The sequence below is a fragment of the Piliocolobus tephrosceles genome, chromosome 5 (genome assembly GCF_002776525.5).
Source record: "Piliocolobus tephrosceles isolate RC106 chromosome 5, ASM277652v3, whole genome shotgun sequence".
Lineage (NCBI taxonomy): Eukaryota > Metazoa > Chordata > Mammalia > Primates > Cercopithecidae > Piliocolobus > Piliocolobus tephrosceles.
Window position 1 is genome coordinate 101,309,350 of NC_045438.1, and position 22,682 is coordinate 101,332,031.

Consider the following 22,682-nt stretch of genomic DNA (forward strand, 5'->3'; position numbering starts at 1 on the left):
CATCTCTCACTATCTCTAATTTATAGACCATTTGATATTTAGATTTTTATAAGCTAGATAAAAACTGCCAGGTTAGTATATAAACTGTAGTCTTTTATTTTTTAAACTATGTATTCTTGTGAATAAGAATTGATAACTTCTATAGATATTAAAATTAAGTTTTTCCTCATTTGCTTTGTGTACTGAACAACTGTCTCCTAGGCGAGTATCATGTCAGGGCAGGCAAAACTGAAAGGAAGAATAATTTTCAGGATAGAATGGGAGAAAATACAGAATTACGTGAAGCAGGCTCAGGAGTTTATTATTGAAATGGAGGAGAGGAGCTGGGGGCCTGAGCCAATTTGCGCTGAAGCTAATGTGACTGAGGCAGCTCCTTCTGGGAACAGAGCTGTGCTTGGAGGAGCCTTGGTTCTCACCAATGTACCCCTTATATTGGCTGCTGCAGGCAGCACTATCAGGTTGATTTGACTGCTCACTTGTTGGTAGAAGTTTTGTTAATTTTCTTGTCCGATTTCTTCTGAGATGAGGAATTTCCTTGGATAAAAACAAAATAAATCATTGGTTGAGTCTTTTTGCATGTTAAAAAAAAACAAACAAGAAAACTAGGAGGTGGCTTTGCTGAAGAGGACAGCCATGTTCTCTACCAGAAGTCAGATTGGGTCTTTTCCTAAAACAACTAAAAATGCAATAGTTTGTTTACTTTTTAAAATCCATCTCCTCCACCTGTGGAAAGAGAACTTTAAACACTATCTATGTTACATGCTGAATCTAAGACTGTTGTTCCTTCAGCTTGAACTGCAGATATTCCTAAATTGTATCTGCATCTCTAGTGAAAGCTGAGTGTGCTAAATGCTGACCATTCTCCGTTAACTGAGATTTCAGTTATCTAAGAGAATTGTATCTTAGCAGTACTAGTGTATTACTCCGGAAGATTTCTTCTACCTACCTGAGCTCAAACTTCATCCTATTCAGAAGATGTTTTAATATAATGAGTCAGTAGGCCTTCTCTACTACTAACAAATATTAATTGAGCACCTACTGTGTACAAGGCACTGTGCTTAATTAAGGCAGGGAGTATTTCAGCTCACTGAAACAGAGAGCATCTCAGTCCTTACAGATTGATTCTCTGGACTAAATATGCATGGTAGCTTCAGTGCCTGTTGAGAGAAATGCACGTGTCTGGGAGTGTAAAGCAGAGGTGGAGTTGTTGACTGTAGGAGTAATTGTGGAGGAAGTGACATTTGAGCTGAGAAGTAAAGGACAACAGGGTGATAAGTGATAGTGGGTGATAAGACGGAGAAGAGCCCTCCAGAGAGAGGAAGCCATATTTGTGAACCTGAGAAAATGGAATACATGGAATACTCAGAGACCTGAAGGATGTTCTTGATGGCAAAAGACTGGGTGATAAGAAGCTGAGGTGGAGAAATAGGCAGCCACTTTTCCATCTTCTGCATGTCCAAGTGCGGTTCTCATCTTTGAGAGAAACTGTCCTATAAAGAACTCTTCAGGTTCTCTGTATTTGGAAGTGGCATCCAAATCATGCCCATTAGAATCTTCTTCCTGGATACTATCGTGTCTTTCTGTAAACTTGTGAATTTGAAAGTATACATAGCAGTGTAAGGAGCATGCTTTCCTTTTTATTTTTTTGCATCTGGTTTTCAGAATGCCCATTAGGCAAATTTTTGGCCTTTAACTTTTTCAATTAGACCTTGGATAAGGTGGGGAGTAAATTGATAGGAAAACTGTAGATAAGTATTTGTCCATCTACCATCTAGTTGTACCAAACAATTGGTAATGTAGACTTTTGTAGATCCTTCAGAGTACCTGATATCACATTAAATAGTATGATACCTGAATACGTATTTCAGTTGTTTCTTCCACTAGAATACCAAGGTAGGAATTTTCTTTTGTTTACTGTTGTATCTGTAGTGTTCAGAGCGGTGCCTGACATGTAGTGAATGCTCACTAAAAATTTTTAAATGAATGAATTATAAGACACTCCAAAGCTGAAGGAATTTATTATAAACAGAGTTTAATCCCAGAAAGGAGTCCTGCACAGGGATTGTCAATCAAATCATAGTTCTGAAGTCTGTGTTGTGTGTCTAAGATTATATTGAACCTTTTAAATAGAAACTGGAAGATAAATGTGGTCCCTACTCTGATTCTCAGAGCTTTTATGCTAGAAGGAAAGAGAATGTCATGAGTATTTATTTATATAGCAAGGCATTACCATCAACGGCCATTAAAAGGGGGAGGTTTGTCAAGGTGGTTGTGAGTCAGTTGAGTATTTGGCCTCTTCACACACATGAGAGACTGGAGGCTGGTGGGGAGCTCACATAGGCGTAACAGCCCATGTTCAAATCCAGCTTCACTACTTAGTGTTTGCATTACATTGGCAAGGGTTGGCTGCCTCAAGTGATTGTTTTAAGTACTATAGGCAAGTAATAAATACTGGTTCTTTTCGCCTTGTTCTCTCCATTATGGGTGACTGCCCTAATTGAGGGTATACCAGATAACTGCACTGTCTTGGTTTGTTAAATGCCTCTAAATGCTCTGCCCCTGACATCTGGACTGTTTCTAGAGGCCTGGGGGGAGGAGGAGGTAAAGATACTTGACTTTCCCAAATTAGTCTGTACCCAAGTGGAACTGCATAAATTGGGTACCTTAATTATACCATTGGGTGTTACTAGAGTGATTAGAGGGACAAGAGTTAAATAGGGCTTGTCTACAAAGAGTCCTGGGAGGAAGTGAGATGTGCAAGAACTAAAAGCATCTCAAGGACATTTTAGACGGAGAGGAGGTGAAGGGCGTTTTCTTGTGGGTTCTGACTTCTGATGCTAACTCCTAACTGAAAGCTAGTAAGTTGGCTTACATGTAGCTCAGAGCAGGATGCAACCTGGCTCACTGTAACCTGTGCCTCCTGGGTTCAAGCAATTCCCCTGCTCCAGCCTCCTAAATAGCTGGGATTACAGGTGCAAGCCACCATGCCCGGTTAATTTTTGTATTTTTAGTAAAGTCGAGCTTTCAACATGTTGGCCAGGTTGGTCTCAAACTCCTGACCTCAGGCAACCCACCCCAACTCGATCTCCCAAAGTGCTGGGATACAGGTGTGAGCCACCGTGCCTGGCCCTAGGTGTGGTTTTTAATTACCATGTAACCCCAGGCCCAGTGTGGACCTAGGGCATAGTTACTATATGATACAGTGATTATCATTGGCACAAATGAATGAATCAAAGAGGTAGTATGTCACAAAGGAGAGAGCAGCTTAATTGGAAGGAATGAAATAGATTTTTTTTAAAGCACATGATTAGAAGCAATAGTTTAAGGTCATTTCCTGGGGTGGGAAGGTTAGGAGTATTCTTCTGTCCAGCACCTATTGGAGGAGGTGGAAAGGATCCCAGATGCCAGCCTTCTCTGTGTCCATCCTTCTCCCAGCCTTGCCTGGGGACACTGAGCCGCTCGCTGGGCTTCAAGTGACTGATGCTTTTTGGGAAGCCCCATAAGCTTGTTTCTCTTTTTTCAAACATTGCTTAAGTTTTCATAAATAAAAACATTCTAAAGCTTATTTAGTGCTAGAATGAGGAAAATATAGGAGAGAGGGTGTGTGTGTGTGTGTGTGTGTGTGGCTGTGTGTGTGTGTCTATGATTTTACCTACCTGTGTGGTTGCCTCCTCCTTGCCTGTGAATGCAGTGGCTGCTTTCCTTGTTCCTTCATAGACCCTGCACCCTCCAATTCAATTTCTGGCAAGAATTGTGGCCAGACCCAGGGGTCTGATGCAGTGGTCCCCAACATTTTCTGGTCACATAATTTCTAAAAGAATTTTGTAAAATTAACCCTCTGGGATATTTTTTTAATTGACATGTACATTTTAAAAATCATTTTTGAGATGGAGTCTCTCCAGTGTATTATAAATGTTGGCATTTGTCATGAAACTTAAATATATCCAGTAGATTCTATAAATATTGTTAACAGTTTGATACCCACCACCATTCATTTAATAAACATACTTTTCAATGACATTTGGATAAAGATATATATATACACACACACATATTTTTAAGTGAGACAGGGTCTCTGTCTGCTGCCCAGACTGGAGTGTAGTGGCGTGATCACAGCTTACTGCAGCCTCCACCTCCCTGGGTCAAGCAATTCTCCTGCCTCAGCCTCCTGAGTAGCTGAGACTACAGGCACATGCCAACATGCCTGGCTAATTTTTTAATTTTTTTTGTAGAGACAGGGTCCTCCTTTGTTTCCTGGGCTGGTCTCGAACTCCTGGCTTCAAGCAGTCCTTCTGCCTCATCTTCCCAAAGTACTGGCATTACTGGTGTGAGCCACCACACCTGGCCACATTTGGATATTGTGTATTGCTCTTTTCTTTTCTATCTTCATTCCTCCTCAGAATTTTATCCTAGCATAATATTTTGAGGTTCAAGGTCATCTCCCTATCACACATATCTACAATGACAAAAAGAATACAGATAGAATTTAAAGTTTTAAAATCCTGTGGCTATCAGCCTCTGTCTTAGAAAAGCTTTAGGATTGACTTACCATTACAATTAGTATTGGTAAACAATTAATCAAAACAACAATAAATGTTACAGGTTTGGGTAATTAACTATTAAACATAAAAGCTACATTTATTAGATATCGATTTCTTAGTGACATGGACAGAGCATTTTGTTGTTGATTATATATTCTGTATTCATTGACGAATATTACAGATTGCTAGAGATAGAATTTAGTATCAATTTTATTCCTATTAGGTCAACTTTATTTTACATAAAGAAGTGATTAAAGTGGGAAGCATTTTCTTACAGCAGTGTTTCTCAGTTTTTTGAACTCTCAAGCTTTAAGCCACAAATTACATGGTGATCTTACAGCAAAAACTATTTTAATGATTTATTAATGATATTAGGTCCCCTCCAGTTTTGTTGAATGCAAATAATTAGAAACCTCTGGTGGCCCCAAAGGATTTATTACCCATTCATTAGAGACAGTGGCTTTCTTAATAAAGATAGCAATATTTCTGATTACCTTTGTTTGGTGCCCTGGAGGTTTTACTAGGTGGGACAGTGCAGTTAATAACAATACAGGATGGGTGAGCAGTCAGGTCTTTTGTGAAGTGGGAGAAGGGTGATGTGAAGTGGGGTTGGGGAGGGGCGGAGTGAAGGAGAAGGATGGAGAACCTGCCCCTATCCAAGTAGATCAGGTTTAGGAAAGCTTATGCCATATGTAGGCATGCCAAGGGTCTGGGAATTTCCCTGCCTTAAAGCTATCTGCATTCACGTGTTCCATGGGGAGTTGTATACATTCAGTATCGTGCACTTCCAGCCTGAAAAACTGCTCTTTTTCAGTTTTATGGCAGAAAGAGCATAAGGACTTGGAAGATGGGGCCTTTAGACCTGACTGAGCCAAAAGCTCCCATGACCTCAAGGGAACTGACTAGTTCTTTTTTCATGTTTCACTGTGCTAGGTCCCACCCTTGGCATTCAGATGTGTGCATGTGCTGCTGTTTAATTTTCATCGTCTGCTTTGCAAATGAGGAAAAGCCCCAATATCCAGCTTCTTCACAGGACCTAATCATAATACATATGGTCTGAGAATTAAACAAGGTGACAGATGTGTAAAGTGTAAACTCTGTAAACAGAGTAACTTCACTCTCCATTTGTACATCTCTCAGAAGTCTGGGGCAACAGGAGCTGTGGAAAGGCTCCAGAAGACAAGGTGTCACAAAGCCACCTAGCTACTGTAGCTGGACCCATCCTGACAGTCATAGCGGCCCCGGGTGCCGCTCTGTTGGCTGATGGGAATGCAGATTTAAGTATGGTCCATATGTGGACGTGTTGTTTTACGTCTAAATAAACTTGGCATTGCAAGATGAAAATGCCAGTATCATTTTTAAAGGTCAAGTGACAGTTTGGGGAGATTTTTATAACTTTGATAAGTTCCTCAGCTACATCTGTTCACACTGGCAAGAGTGCGAGAGACATTCTTGGGAAATCTTTTCTATCAGAGGAGCTGCAGCCTTGCTCTGCAGAAAGGTTCTGATGACAGTCGTCAGAGTGTTTGGGGCTCATACGCTGTTAATTATTTTCATTTTCCATTAATGAACATTTCTTTTAATTTTCTTCTTTCTTCTTTAATGAGTTTAACTATTTGCCTCTACCTTTGCTTCCTGCTGTGTATGCTGATAAGACAAGTTTTGGGGTTTTTATGTTTTCTGGTTTTGCTTTTCCCCTTTGTTTTAGGATTTAAAACACAAAAAGGTGAAGAGGTTGGGTTGACAATGCTTACAGTTTCTGTTTTACAGCAGTCCCTACTGTTCCTCTGAAAATTGGTTGATTGTCCTATAGTTTAAAATATGTGTGTTCATTTGATTGGCTCTTGTAAATCTAGTGACATTTAAAAGTACATGCCAGTTAGGCATGGTGGCTCACACTTATAATCCCAGCACTTTGGGAGGCTCACACAGGAGGATGGCTTGAGCCCAGGAGTTTGAGACCAGTTTGGGTAACATCATGAGACCCCACCTCTACAAAAAATATTTTTAAATAGTTGGGTGTGGTGGCATGTGCCTGTACCCCCAGCTACCTGAGAGGCTGAGGTGGGAAGATTGTTTGAGCCCTGGAGTTTGAGGTTGTGGTGGTCTATGATTGCACCACTATACTCCAGCCTGGATGATAGAGTGAGACCCTGTCTCAAAAAAGAAAAAGAAAAAAGTTCATGTCTATTCTGTTTTTTGTTATGTTTCTTTCCTCTAAACATGAAGAAAAGCAGTGGGGAGAAACAAAATTTGAGTATTCCTGGTTTTTTTTAATCATAGTAAAATATACATTTGCCATTTTACATTTATCCTGATAGCCTTCGGTGTGGTAAAATACACATTCACCATTATTCATTTAACCTGATAACCTCTACTCTCCTTTCTGTTTCCATGAATCAGACTAGGTACCTCATATAAGTGGAATCATACCATATTTATACTTTTGTGTCTGGTTTATTTCATTTAATGTCCTTAAGGTTCATCCACATTGTAGCATGTATCAGAATTTAATTCCTTTTTGGGGCTGAATAACATTCTATTATATGTATATTCCACATTTTGCTTATCCGTTCATCTCTTGATGGGCACTTGTATTGCTTTCACATTTTGCCTATTGTGAATAATACTGGTATCAATATTAGTGTACACATAATCTGAGTCCCTGCTTTCCATTCTTTTGGGTATATACACAAAAGTAGAATTGCTAGATCACAGTGGTACTCCCATGTTAGTTTTTTGAAAAACCACCCTACTGTTTTCCATAGCAGTTACACCATTTTACATTTCTATCACCAGACCACAAGGGTAACAATTTCTCCACACCTTACCCACCACTTGTTATTTTCTGTTTTTTGGGTAATAGCCATGTAAGACAAATATGAAGTAAAGTGAAATATCATTATGAAAGGTGTGAAGTGATACGTCTCTGTGATTTTGATTTGCATCTCTCCTATAATTAGTGATGTTGAGCATCTTTTCATGTGCTTATTGGCCATTTGTCTCTCTTCTTTGGAGAAATACCTGTTCAAGCCCATTCTGCCCATTTTTGAATTGGGTTGTGTTGTTTTTAGGAATTCTTTAGATATTTTGGATATTAGTCATGTATCAGATATGTGATTTGCAAATGAGGATAGCCTTTTTATTTTGTTGATAGTGTCCTTTGCACAATAGTTTTTATTTTTGATGAAATATAATTTTCTATTTTGTGCTTTTGGTGTTATATATCTAAGAAATCGTGCCAAATTCAATGTCATGAAGCCTTTCCCCTATGTTTTCTTCTAATAGTGTGTAGTTTTGGCTCTTTTGGACATGGTGTCAGGTAAGGGTTCAACTTCATCCTTTTGCATGAGAATATCCAGTTTTTTCCCAGCTGCATTTATCAACAAGACTCTTCTCTCTTCCACTGAATGATCTAGTGGAAGTCACTGATCTCATCAAAAATCATTTACCATATGTGTGAGCATAACCACCCAATGGGTTCTTCTTACCTGCTGCCCAGATATAGCTGGTTTATCAAGATGGGATATTGCAATAGAGAAAGAGCTTTACACACATATAGCTGGCTAAATGGGAGACTGGAGTTTTATTATTACACAAATAAGCCTCCTCCAAAATTTGGATGTTAGAGTTTTTTCTTTTTTTATTATTATTATTATACTTTAAATTCTAGGGTACATGTGCACAACGTGTAGGTTTGTTACATAGGTATACATGTGCCATGTTGGTGTGCTGCACCCATTAACTCATCATTTACATTAGGCATTCCTTCTAATGCTATCCCTCCTCCAGCCCCCAATCTACAACAGGCCCCAGTGTATGATGTTCCCCACCCTGTGTCCAAGAGTTCTCATTGTTCAGTTTCCACCTATGTGGTGTGTGGTTTTCTGTCCTTGTGATAGTTTGCTGAGGATGATGGTTTCCAGCTTCATCCATGTCCCTACAAAGGACATGAACTCATCCTTTTTATGGCTGCATAGTATTCCATGGTGTATATGTGCCACATTTTCTTAATCCAGTCTAACATTGATGAACATTTGGGTTGGTTCCAAATCTTTACTATTGTGAATAGTGCTGCAAGAAACATATGTGTTCATGTGTCTTTATAGTAACATGATTTATAATCCTTTGGGTATATACCCAGTAATGGATGCCTTCCTTACACCTTATATGAAAATTAACTCAGGATGGATAAAAGACTTAAATGTAAGACCAAAAACCATAAAAACCCTACAAGAAAACCTAGGCAATACCCTTCAGTACATAGGCATGGGCAATGACTTTATGACTAAAACACCAAAAGCAATGGCAACAAAAGCCAAAATTGACAAATGGCATCTAATTAAACTAAATAGCTTCTGCACAGCAAAAGAAACTACCATCAGAGTAAACACATGACCTACAGAATAGGAGAAAAATTTTTCAAACTATCCATCTGACCAAGGGCTAATACTCAGAATCTACAAAGAACTTAAACAAATTTACAAGAAAAAAAAAAAAAAAAACTCCATCAAAAAGTGAGCAAAGGATATGAACAGACGCTTCTCAAAAGAAGACAGTTATGCAGCCAACAGACATATGAAAAAATGCTCATCATCACTGGTCATTAGAGAAATGCAAATCAAACCACAATGAGATACCATGTCATGCCAGTTAGAATGGCGATCATTAAAAAGCCAGGAAACAACAGATCCTAGAGAGGATTTACACTGTTGGTGGGAGTGTAAATTAGTCCAACTATTGTGGAAGACAGTGTGGCGATTCCTCAAGGATCTAGAACTAGAAATACCATTTGACCCAGCCATCCCATTACTGGGTATATACCCAAAGGATTATAAATCATGCTGCTATAAAGACACATGCACATGTATGTTTATTGTGGCACTATTCACAACAGCAAAGACTTGGAACCAACCCAAATGTTCATCAGTGATATACTGGACAAAGAAAATGTGGCACATATATACCGTGGAATACTATGCAGCCATAAAAAACGATGAGTTTGTCTTTTGCAGGGACATGGATGAAGCTGGAAACCATCATTCTCAGCAAATTATCACAAGGACAGGAAACAAAACACTGCATGTTCTCACTTATAAGTGGGAGTTGAACTCTAGGGATACATGGACATAGGGAAACATCACACACCGGGGTCTGTCAGAGGGTGGGGGCCTGGGGGAGGGATAGTGTTAGGAGAAATACCTAATTTAAATGACGAGTTGATGGGTGCAGCAAACCAACATAGCACATGTATACATATGTAACAAACCTGCACGTTGTGCACATGTACCCTAGAACTTAAAGTATAATTTAAAAAAAGAAGAAGAAATAAGTCACAATTCTGTGCTGTCTTCAAGAGACCCATCTCACATGCAGAGATACCCATAGGCTCAAAATAAAGGGATAGAGAAAAGTCTACCAAGTAAATGGGAAAACAGGAGTTACTATTCTAATTTTAGACAGAGCAGACTTCAGGGCAACAATGATCAAAAAAGACAAGGGCATGACATAATCATAAAGGGTTCAATTCAACGAGAAGACTTAAATATCCTAAATATGTGTACCCAACACAGGAGCTTGCAGATTCATAGAACAAGTTCTTAGAGACCTACAAAGAGACGTGGATAACCACACAGTAATACTGGGAGACTTCAACACCCCACTAATAGTATTCAGTCATCAAGGCAGAACATTAACAGAGATATTTGGGACCTGAACTCAATATTTGACTAAATGTACCCAATAGACATCTACAGAACTGTGCACACCAAAACAACAGAGTATACATTTTTCTCATTGCCACATGGCACATACTCTAAAGTCAACCACACAATTGGCCATAAGTCAATTCTTAGCAAATTAAAAAACACCAGAATCACACTAACCACACTGTTGGACCACAGCACAACAAAAATAGAAATCAACCCCAAGAAGATCGCTCAAAACATACAGTTACACGCAAATCAAACAACTTGCACCTGAATGACTTTTAGATAAACAATGAAATTAAAGCAGAAATCAAGACATTTTTTGAAACTATTGAAAATAAAGATAAAATATGCCAAAATGTCTGGGACACAGCTGAAATGAACATAAAATATACCAAAATCTCTCGGACACAGCTAAAGCAGTATTAAGAGGGAAGTTTATAGCACTAAACACCCTTATAAAAAAGTTAGAAAGATCTTAAATTAACAGCCTAACGTTGCACCTAGAGGAACTAGAAAAACAAGAACAAACCAACTGCAAAGCTAGCAGAAGAAGAGAAGGAACCAAAACAAGAACTGAACTGAATGAAATTGAGAGAGGAAAATGATACAAAAGATCGGTAAAACCAGAAGCTGGTTCTTCAAAACAATAAATAAGATGCATAGACCACTGGTTATACTAATCAAAAAAGAAAGCAGATCCAAATACACTTAATCAGAAATGACAAAGAGCACATTACCATCAACCCAACAGAAATACAAAAAACCCTAAAAGACTATTACAAACACCTCTATGCAGACAAATTAAAAAACCTACAAGAAACAGATAAATTCTTGGAAAAACACAACCTCCCAAGATTGAACAATGAAGAAATTGAAACTCTGAACAGACCAATAACAAGTTCCAAAATTGAATCAGTAATAAAAAGCCTACCAATCAAAAAAGCCCTGGGCCAGATGGATCCACAGCCAAATTCTGCCAGATGTATAAAGAAGAGCTGGTATCATTCCTACTGATATCATTCCACTGGTAGCATAAAAAATTGAGGAGGAGGGACTCCTCCGTAACCCATTCTATAAGGCCAGCATCATCCTGATACTGAAAACTGGGAGAGACAACAAAAAAAAGAAAACCCCAAGTCAATATCCTTGACAAACATAGAGCAAAAATTCTCAACAAAATAGTAGCAAACTGAATTCTGCAGCACATCAAAAAACCAATCCACCATGATCCAAGCAGGCTTTATATTTGGCATGTGAGATTGGTTCACCATATACAAATCAATAAACGTGATTCATCACATAAACAGAACTAAAAAGAAAAACCAAATGATAATCTCAATAGATGCAGATGCATATACTGAATGCAAAATACAATACCCCTTCATGTTGGAAACCCTCAACAAACTAGGCATCAAAGGAACATACCTCAAAATAATAAGAGCCATCTGTGAAAAACTCACAGCCAGCATCATACTGAAAGAGCAAAAGCTGGAAGCATTCCCCTTGTAGAATAAGACAGGGATGCCCACTATCACCACTCATATTCAATATACTACTGGAAGTCCTAGGCAGAGCAGTCAAGCAAGAGAAAGAAAGAAAAGGCATCCAAATAGGAAGAGAGGAAGTCGGACAGTATGATTTTATACCTAGAAAATTCCATAGTGTCTGCCCCAAACTCCTAAATCTGACAAACAACTTCAGCAAAGTTGTAGTATAAAAATCACTGTGCAGGTGCTGGAGAGGATGTGGAGAAATAGGAACACTTTTACACTGTTGGTGGGATTGTAAACTAGTTCAACCATTATGGAAAACAGTATGGCAATTCCTCAAGGATCTAGATCTAGATGTACCATATGACCCAGCCATCCCACTATTGGGTATATACCCAAAGGATTATAAATCATGCTGCTATAAAGACACATGCACACGTATGTTTATTGCGGCACTATTCACAATAGCAAAGACTTGGAATCAACCCAAATGTCCATCAGTGACAGACTGGATTAAGAAAATGTGGCACATATACACCATGGAATATTATGCAGCCATAAAAAAGGATGAGTTTGCGTCCTTTGTAGGGACATGGATGCAGCTGGAAACCATCATTCTTAGCAAACAATCACAAGAACAGAAAACTAAACACCGCATGTTCTCACTCATAGGTGGGAACTGAACAATGACATCACTTGGACTCGGGAAGGGAAACATCACACATCGGGGCCTATCATGGGGAGGGGGGAGGGGGGAGGGATTGCATTGAAAGTTATACCTGATATAAATGATGAATTGATGGGTGCTGACGAGTTGATGGGTGCAGCACACCAACATGGCACAAGTATACATATGTAACAAACCTGCACGTTATGCACATGTACCCTAGAACTTAAAGTATAATAAAAAAAAATTTAAAAAAAAATCACTGTGCAAAAATCAGTCACATTCCTTTATACCAACAACATCCAAGCTGAGAGTCAATCAAGAATACAATCCCATTCATAATAGCCACACAAAAATAAAATACCTAAGCATACAGCTAACCAGGGATGTAAAATATTTCTAGATTGAGAATTACAAAACAGTGCTGAAAGAAATTGGACAACACAAATAAATGAGAAAACATTCATTCCATGCTCATGGATAGGAAGAATCAATGTTGTTAAAGTGGTCATACTGCCCAAAGCAATTTACAGATTCAATGCTATTCCTTTCAAACTACCAGTGGTGTTTTTCACAGAATTAGAAAAAAAAATTCCAAAATTCAGGTGGAACCAAAAAAGAGCCTGAATAGCCAAATCAATCCTGAGCAAAAAGAACAAAACTGGAGGCATCATATTACCAAAATTCAAACTATACTACAAGCCTACAGTAACAAAAACAGCATGTTACTTGTACAAAAACAGACACATAAACCAATGGAATAGAGAGCCCAGAAATAAAGCTGCATACTTAGAACCATCTGATCTTTGACAAAATTGACAAACATAAACAACGGGGAAAGGACCTCCTATTCAATAAGTGATTCTGGGATAGATCACTACCCATATGCAGAAGATTAAAACTAGACCCCTTCCTATCACCATATATAAAATCAACTCAAGATGTATTAAAGACTTAACTGTAAAAACTATAAAACCCTAGAGGAAAACCTAGGAAATACCATTCTGGACATAATCCCTGGCAAAGACTTCATGATGAAGATGCCAAAAGCAATTGCAACAAAAACAAAAATGACAAATGGGACCTAACTTAAGATCTTCTGCACAACAAGAAGAAACTATCAAGAGAGTAAACAGACAACCTACAGAATGGGAGAAAGTATTTGTAAAGAAAACATCTGACAAAGGTCTAATATCCAGAATCTATAAGGAACTTAAACAATTTTACAAGAAAAAAAAAAAAACATTTAAAAGTAGGTAAAGTAAATGAACACTTTTCAAAAGATTACATACATGTGGCCAACAAGCATATGAAAAAAATGCCCAACATCACTAATCATTAGAGAAATACAAATTAAAACCACAGTGAGATACCATCTCACACCAGTCAGAATGGGTATTATTAAACAGTCATAAAATAACAGAAGCTGACAAGGTTGTGGAGAAAAGGGAGTGCCTATATGCTGCTGGTGGAAATGTAAATTAGTTCAGCCACTGTGGAAAACAGGGTGGCAATTTCTCCAAGTACTTAAAACAGAACTACCATTTTACCCAGTCATCCCGTTATTGGGTATATGCCCAAAGGAATAGAAATCATTCTACCATAAAGACACATGCACACATACGTTCATCCCAGCACTATTCGCAGTAGGAAAGACATGGAATCAACTTAAATTTCCATCACTGGTAGATTGGATAAAGAAAATGTGGTACATATGTACCATGTAATACTACTTAGCCATAAAAAAAAGAATGAGATCATGTCCTTTGCAGCAACATGGATAGTGCTGGAGGTCCATACTCTAAGCTAACTAATGCAGGAACAGAAAACCAAATGCCGCATATTCTAACTTATAAGTGGAAGCTAAACATTGAGAACATATGGACACAAAGAAGGAAATAATAGACACTGGGCCTACTTGAGGGTGGAGAGTGGGATGAGGATGAGGATCGAAAAAGCAACGTAATATGCTTATTACCTGGGTGACGAAAATCTGTACACCAAACCCCCACAACATGCAATTTATTGATAACAAGCCTGCACATGTACCCCTGAACGTAAAATAAAGTCTTGAAAAAAGAAGAGGGGCCGGGCACGGTGGCTCACGCCTGTAATCTCAGCACTTTGGGAGGCCGAGGCGGACAGATCACGAGGTCAGGAGATTGAGACCATCCTGGCTAACACGGTGAAACCCCATTTCTACTAAAAATACAAAAAATTAGCCAGGCGAGGTGGCGGGCTCCTGTATTCCCAGCTACTCAGGAGGCTGAGGCAGGAGACTGGTGTGAACTTGGGCGGTGGAGCTTGCAGTGAGCCGAGATGGTGCCACTGCACTCCAGCCTGGGCAACAGAGCAAGACTCCCTCTCAAAAAACAAAAAAAAAAAAAAGAGGAGGAAGAGGAAACTAAGGCTCATGGTGCTTAAAGTCACACATATGCCAAAGCCAGCTAGCAAACAAAACAACAAAGATCTGAATTCAGATTTTGTTTAACCTCTGTTGTTCTAATTATATCATGCAACTTGGACTCAAAGCAGGATAGAGAAGGTTGGGGAGTGGATCAGAAAAGATATCAGCATAAATACAAATCATTTATTCTGTATTATCTGATGCCAAACAGTGTACTAGGCACTTTACATACATCATCGTATTTGCACATCCCAGTTACCTTCTGATGTAGGTGTCAATTCGCAGTTTTATCAGGAAACTGAGGATCAAAGAGGGTAAGTAATATATCCAGAGTTACAAAGCTGTTAAAAATATTAGAGGGTCTGACTCCAAAAAGCAATATCTTAAACACTCAGGGAATATATTTTTAAAAGCCCCTTATTATCTCTGGTAATCACTGTCTTGAAAACTACTTTGTCTGATATTAATAAAGTCACGGTAGCTTTCATACACCTCGTTTACATATTCTTTCTTTTATCCCATCTATGTTCTTACACTTAAAAAGTGTCTGTTGTCAATAGCATATCGTTTGTTCTTGTTTCTTTATTCCTTTTGTTTTCCTGATACTCTTTTCCCAATTAAGGAGGTAGTAATCTATAAACAAAACCTTGTTTACATAAGCACTGCTGCGATCTTATACCAAATAGCCCTAGTGTGTGTGTGTGTGTGTGTGTGTGTGTGTGAGAGAGAGAGAGAGAGAGAGAGTGAGTGTGTGTGTGTTTGGGCTTTCTGAATTAGATTTTCTTTCAAGATCCACCTACATCTTTTCTTTTGGCCTAAGTAATGGTTGGTCATGTTAACTGTATAAAATATTAATCTTTTTCTGAAGCTACAAAGAGTCCATGACTACTTATTGTTCTAGAAAGTTTTTTCAAATTTGGAAAATGTCCACCTTTTAAAATATTTTCTGGGAGTGTTTAATTATTTCTATGATCTTTGAGAGTTCCCTCCCTGTTTTACTTTTATCCAGCTGTCACGTATTCTGAGTATGTTTTCCACCAGGAGAACCTGAGAATTTTTTTTTCTCTTAGACTTCGAGTGTAGAAATCAGAGTTTATCCTGCATGCCATTCCAACCTGTTAACATAATTCTATGCAAGTTGCCCCTCTTGTTGTGTTTATTTCCCTTTATCCTTATCCTCAGTCATCTATTCTAACGTCTATGCCATGCATTATTATATTTGTACGTATCCTCGTGAAATGTAGTGTGCTTTATATTCAACATTTTAAATGTACATAAATGGCATTATAGATTAAAACATTTTTTCATGTTGTACCATGTTTTTAAAGTTTATTTATATTGCTGTGTATACCTCTAGTCTACTGCTTCTAACTGTGAAACATTTTTTTCAAATTCAAATTCTCATAAATGCTGTATTTATTTTAGAAGTTAGAATTTGGTACAAGGTACTTCTCTGTATGCAACACCATAGCACTTTAGTGCTTTATTAATGGGTGGAAAAATTAAACTTCAGTCCTCCTATTCAAAGAGCCTATTGAGTCAAAGATGGCAAAGATGGAAAGCTTCCACTGTCTTTTGAGTCAGGGCCTAGCAAATGTGAATCTTACACAGAGATTAGTTATAGCTCCTGGCACTAACTCCCTGGAGACAATGTCCTTGGTGTCCCTGACTCTCTTTCATTTAGGCACTCATTTTTGTTAGATGCCTTAGGTGTATTTACATAAAATCATGCTGCACTTCTCCCTGATACTGTGATTAAAGCTTTTATGGCCTTGCACCAAACCAATAGCCCAGAATAGCTGCATGCCAGGGAGCTATTGTCTGCAAGCTTTGGGCATTAATATGAAGAATCTTGTATATTGTTGAAACTTCTGGTCCAACAGAATGGAAAGTATGCCAAATAGGAAGCTTTTGGCTACAGGTGACAAAAACCCCAACTCAAACTGGCTTCAACACTAAGCACGTATATTATCTCACTATATTAGCAGAATAACTAAATATTGGCTGCTGCAGAGGCAAACCCAGACTTCTGAGAGGTTGATACAGTAAAAGCTTATTGCTTGGTCTCACAAAGTTTGTCAGGGGTTGGTGACTCTCCTAGGTAGTTAGTGACTCAGATATGTCACTTTATAAGCAACACATGACTTGTAAAGTCACCCCTGCAAGGGAAGAGGACTGGTGGATCACACAGATTGTTTTTAAGGAAACAGGCTGGAAATTGACTTATATGAATTTTGTCCATACTCCAGCGCCCATAGATCAGTCATTAGTCATATGACCCCATCCTAACTGCAAAGGATGCTGAAATATGGAGTCTTCCTGTGAGCTTAGGAAGAGGAAAAGTGTTGAGCAAGAAGCCACATTCCCATAACAGGAGGTCCAGATATACAGCAGGTTTTAGGGCTGGCTGACTTAGTGACTCAGTGGTGTCATCACGGTCCTGGAGTCTTTCCATCACTCTCCACCCCTGCCATCCTCACAATGTCAGTTTTGTCTTCAGGCTGGTTCTCTTCCTGGTTGCAAGGTGGCTGCTGTAGTTCAGCCATCACAACTACACATGGCAATGGGCTGGGACAGAAAGGGACCATCCTTGGGAGTGAGGGCACTTTTCCCAGAAGCAGCCCAGCACACTTCCTCTGATGGCAAGGACTGCCAGGCCCCGACTAATCTCTGACAACTCAAGATTTATCCCTGGCATTGAGAGACCATCACCCTCTTGGCAGTCATGTGGGAGAAGGGCTGGTTACCATTTGAACCAAAATGAAACTCAGTCAATAAGGAAGAGAAGAAAGTAGATGTTGAGTAGGCAACCAACCGTACCTGCCATAGCCCAACCCTGGACTCGCTCAGGTTTCATGGTAAAGTTTGTGGTTTTCTTCATGTTCCTGCACCATTCTCAGTAAGTTGATGTCTAGCATTGCATATTTTCTCTTGCTATTGTAATGCTGTTTCCATGATAGTTACTTGTGTGTAGGAACATCATTGATTTTTCACTCACCTTTGTTCAGTTTTCTTTTATCTATGTGTCTGTGTAATTGCCTTAAATTCTTTTTTCAAGCAGTATTAGATGTTAATTAGAGACTGAGAAACCCAGAGGTGGAAGGATCTTAAGTGAAACAAGGGATGGGATTAAAGAATAAGAAAGCAAAGAATACTATATTTCATTTCTGTGAAGAGAGGTTACATCTCCTTGCATGGGGAGAAAGTAGGAGTGTGTGCTTTTCTCAAAACTTGCTATAAGGCTGGGTGCAGTGGCTCGTGCCTATAATAAGCATTTTGGGTGGCCAAGGCAGGAAGATTTCTTGAGCCCAGGAGTTTGATACCAGCCTGGGAAATCAAGTAAAGCCCTATATCTACAAAAAATAAAAAATTAGCTGAGTGTGGTGGTGCACACCTGTGGTCCCCAGCTAGCTGCGTGGCTGAGGCAGGAGGATTGCTTGAGCCCAGGAGGAGGTCAAGGTTGCAGTGAGCTGTGATCATGCCACTGAACTCCAGCCTGGGTGACAGAGTGAGACTCTGTCTTAAAAAAAAAAAAAAATTGCTATAAGAGAATGCTTCTATATATGTGTGCGGTCATGGTGGTGGAGTATGGGGGTGTACGATCTCTGTAATTGCTGGAATAGTACCTAGTTTTGAAACTACATGGTTAATAACATCTTTTAAGAATGTGTAAGTGCTTTAGAGACTTCTTTTCCCCCATTCTCCCTGAGAAGAATAGGAGATAGATAGTTGGTTTTCATATGGAAAAATTAAGAAAGAGAAATGAAGCCGTTTAAATTTCCTCACATTATCATAGTACTAAGCAAACTAGAGCAGAGGTCTTTGGATCAGTACTCATTTGGGAAAATAGATTGAGTGTGGCCAAGGCAACCATTCCTGTAGTGAACTCAGCTCCCTTTTATGTAGTGATGATAAATAGTTGAACAATTCAATACATGCCCCAGTCCCTCCCTCTCTCTCTCTACACACACACACACAGTGCCAGAAGACATTCGGAGACCATATTTTTTAAGAAGGAAAAGTAGTATGCTTTCAAGTCAGTTATGTTAATTTGTTACTTTTTTGAGATGTAGAGTAGCTCCTTTGTTTCTGAGTTTGCCTATTACGTGAAAAGGCTAGTGGATAATGATACCAGCAATCCTATGTTACGAAGAGCCGCAGATCCCCATGCCAAGTGAACTATACAGCTAGACAAACCTTCTGTTACTGGTTGCACACACTGCCACAGAGGCGAGCAACATGCTCTCTGCCATTAAAGAACTCGGGACCCTTGAAACCCATTTTGGGGAAAATATATAGCAAAGAATCCAATTTTAAAGGCAACAAAAACTTAGGATATTGGAGTATGTTAGACGTGCTCATCTGTAGCAGTTTTGTGCAAACCTAAGTATAATTTAATTTTGTATAAAGTTTTCCTTTTGATATCCAGATGAAGATTAACATAGTCATTGGCAATTAATTATATTTTCAATAAACATCACATTTTACTGAAGTATACAGATCTATGCAAGGGATAGTGGAATAGACAAAGCTCATTTGACTTTTCCAGAAGGAATGCATTGTAACATTGGTGGCTCCTGTGGTTGGGGGGACTTCCAAAGCAGTAACTCTTGTGCTTCCTCAGCATCATCATCATCATTACCCCACTATACACAATAATTATACTCCTAGCTGTGATTCTATTCTACAGCAGTTGCTGCTTTCCTAGAAACCTTGGGGAAAATAGAAATATAAATAGCTCATAGATTTGGCTATGATAAGTTCACACAAAGACAAAATTGCATTTGACAGTTCAGTTTCCTCAACTATTATTTGTTTCCTGATGACTATATTTAGTCCAAACCTCTTTGTCAAGGACACCACGTAGGTTACATTGTCTTCCTCCTTGCATCCAATGAGGCAGCGTATATTGCCAGGTCATTTTTTTTTTTTTTTTATGGTGATGCCAAACTTGACAATTTGGCCAAGGGAATGACTGCCATACCTCGTGTTGTGAAGGCACATTTCCCTCCTGTAATTAACAACTAACCCCAGGAGTGATACCTTGAGACAGTGAGAATATTTTGTTTTCCAACAAATTTTACCCAAGAGTAGCTACACACACACACCCTGTAATTATAGACTTGTGGGTCAGTCTTTCTCACCATGTGTTTTAATCCATCGATGTCATTCTTTGTGATGTTTAAATCATTCACAGATTGGCCAGGAACCCTTCAGACCAGCTTCTGTCTTCATTGAATTTGTCCTTGTTTAGCTTTGAGCACTTCTTGGCTTTTTTGGCACAAGATATCTTAGGCTTATCTCGTACTTTCAGTACTCTGGGCGTGTGTCAGACCTGAAATCAGCCTCTTCTCCAAGGAGCCCTCTTTCCCTTTAGTGGAAAATAATATTTACAAACCAAGAGTTGGATGTTTGTGTTTTACTGACACTGGGGTGTTCATTTTTCTAGGCTCTTCAATTGTTGAGTTCATATTGAAACCACCTAATTATTTTCTTTTTAGTTTACGTTACCTTTCTTAAGGTATAGTTTACCTAAACGAAAGTATACTCATTTGAAGTGCAGCGTTTGCTTCATGTTAGGAAATTCATATACCCTGGTAACTGTCACCCTGTCACCTATGACCTTTTGCAGTCAGCCCTCACCACTTTCAGCCTCTGACCTGCTTTGTGTCACTGTAGATTAGTGTACCTAATCTAGAATTTCATGTAAGTGGAATAATAGTATATGAATAATTTCATGTAAGTGGAATAATAGGCCTTTTCTCTGGCTACTGGTAGTCAGCATAATGTTTTGGAAATTGGTACATGTTATTATATGAATTATTCATTACTGTCTCTTACTGAATAGCAATCCATTGTATGTATGTTTTGCTTATCTATTTGTTTGTCTATTTACAACATTTGGACTGTTTCCAGCTTATGGATATTATGAGTGAAGCTGTTTGAACATTCAGGCACAAGGTTTTGTGTGGATATAAGCTTTCATTTCTCAGCAGTAAATACCTAGGAAAGGAATTGCTGTGTCATGTTTTTTAACTTTATAGGAAACTACAAATTTTTTCCCCAAGTAGTTGTTACCGTTTTTTACTCCCACCAAGAATGTATATGAGACCCAATTACCCCACATTGTCATCAACTCTTGGTATTGCCAGTCTTTTCATTTTAGCCATTCTGGTGGGTCAGTAGTGGCTTTAATTTCTGTTTTTTATTTTGTTTAATTTCTAAAATTTTAATTTTAGTGTGGTTTTAATTTCCATTTCTGTAATGGGTGATGACACAGAGCATCTTTTTGTGTGATAATTGGTCATTAATATGTCTTAATGAAATGTCCATTCATATCTTTTACTAACTTTTTACATTGGATTGTCTTTTTTCTTGTGCTATGAAGTTCTACGCATTCTGAATACTAGTGTTTTGTCAGATGTATGTATTAGGATATGTTCTCCCACTCTATGGATTACTTTAAAAATTTTCCTAATAGTATCTTTCAGAGAGTAGAAAATTTTAATTTTGGTGAAGTCCAATTTATAGATTTCTTTAAGGTTCCTATTACTTACGTCCTGTTTAAGGAAGTTTTGCCTACCCTAAGACCTCAAAGATTTTCTCCTATATTTTCTTCTAGAAGTTTATAAACTTAAAAACTTTAGCTTTTGTGTTTGGGTTCATGATCCCATTTTAATTAAATTTTTATGAATTTTGTGAGATATAGGTGTTGTTCTGTTTCTTTTTTAATTTTTTAGTCAATAAAAATGGTATATTTATGTTGTATAACATGATGATTTGATACATGTATACATTGTAGAATACATATTACCTCACATGGTTATTTTTTTGTGATAAGAACACTTAAAAATCTGTCTCAGCAATTTTTAAGTATACAGTATGTTAGCTGTAGTCACCATGATGTACAATAGATCTCTTGAACTTATTCCTTCTAAGTAAAATTTTATGTCCTTTGACCAACAGCCCCCCAATCCCTCCCACCCCTCGCTCCCTGTCCAATCTCTGATACCACCATTTTACTTTCTGTTTCTATGAGTTTGACTTTTTAAATTCCATTTATCAGTGAGACCATTGGTATTTGTCTTTCTTAGCCTGGTGAATTTTACTTAGCATAATGTCTTCCCGGTTTTTTCATGTTGTTGCAAATTACAGGATTTCCTTCTTTTCTAAGGCTGAATAGTACCCTATTGTGTATGTGTGTGTGTGTATATATATATATATATATCTCCCCGGTTTTCTTAATCCATTCATCTGTTGATAGGCACTTAGGTTGATTTCATATCTTGGCTATTGTGAATAGTGCTGCAATAAACATGGGTATTCTCTTTGACATACTGATTTCATATCCTTTGAATATATATATCCAATAGTGGAATTTCTGCATCATTTGATAGCTCTATTTTTAATATTTTGAAGAGCCTCCATACTGTTCTCTACAATGGCTGTGCCAATTTACATTCCCACCAACCATATACAAGGATCCCTCTTTCTCTGCATCTACTTTTTTTTTTTTTTTTTTTAATGTGGATGTCCATTCATTCCAGCCCTGTTTGCTGAAGAGACTGTCCTTCTCCCCCATTGAACTGCATTGGCATCTTAGCCAGAAATCAACTGACTGTATGTAGGAGGAACTATTTCTGAATTCTCTAGTCTCTTCTATTTATCTATATATTTATCCTCACACTAATGCCACATTGTCTTGATTTGTATAGCTTTATAATAAGCAGAGCCCAGTCAAGCCCCTCCTAGACAGTCCATACCAGAATTCACAAATACATGTGACCTAAAGCAAGTAACATAATTAAGTGAAGCTGTTCTTGTATAAGCAGTATTGCTTTATTTATATTAAAATCTAAAGGGCTA

General features: G+C 38.3%; 1 protein-coding gene and 1 long non-coding RNA gene across 2 annotated transcripts in view; one reads left to right on the top strand and one right to left on the bottom strand.

The window, feature by feature from the left end:
• Positions 1-22,682, top strand: part of B3GAT2 (beta-1,3-glucuronyltransferase 2) — a 69,357-nt gene that overhangs the window by 6,776 nt on the left and 39,899 nt on the right. The window lies entirely within an intron of this gene.
• On the bottom strand, positions 276-20,068 carry LOC111528417. Its single transcript, XR_002726972.1, has 3 exons — positions 19,961-20,068; positions 3,657-3,811; positions 276-534 (listed from the first exon to the last, which is right to left on the bottom strand). It is a non-coding gene; the product is annotated as an uncharacterized LOC111528417 (long non-coding RNA).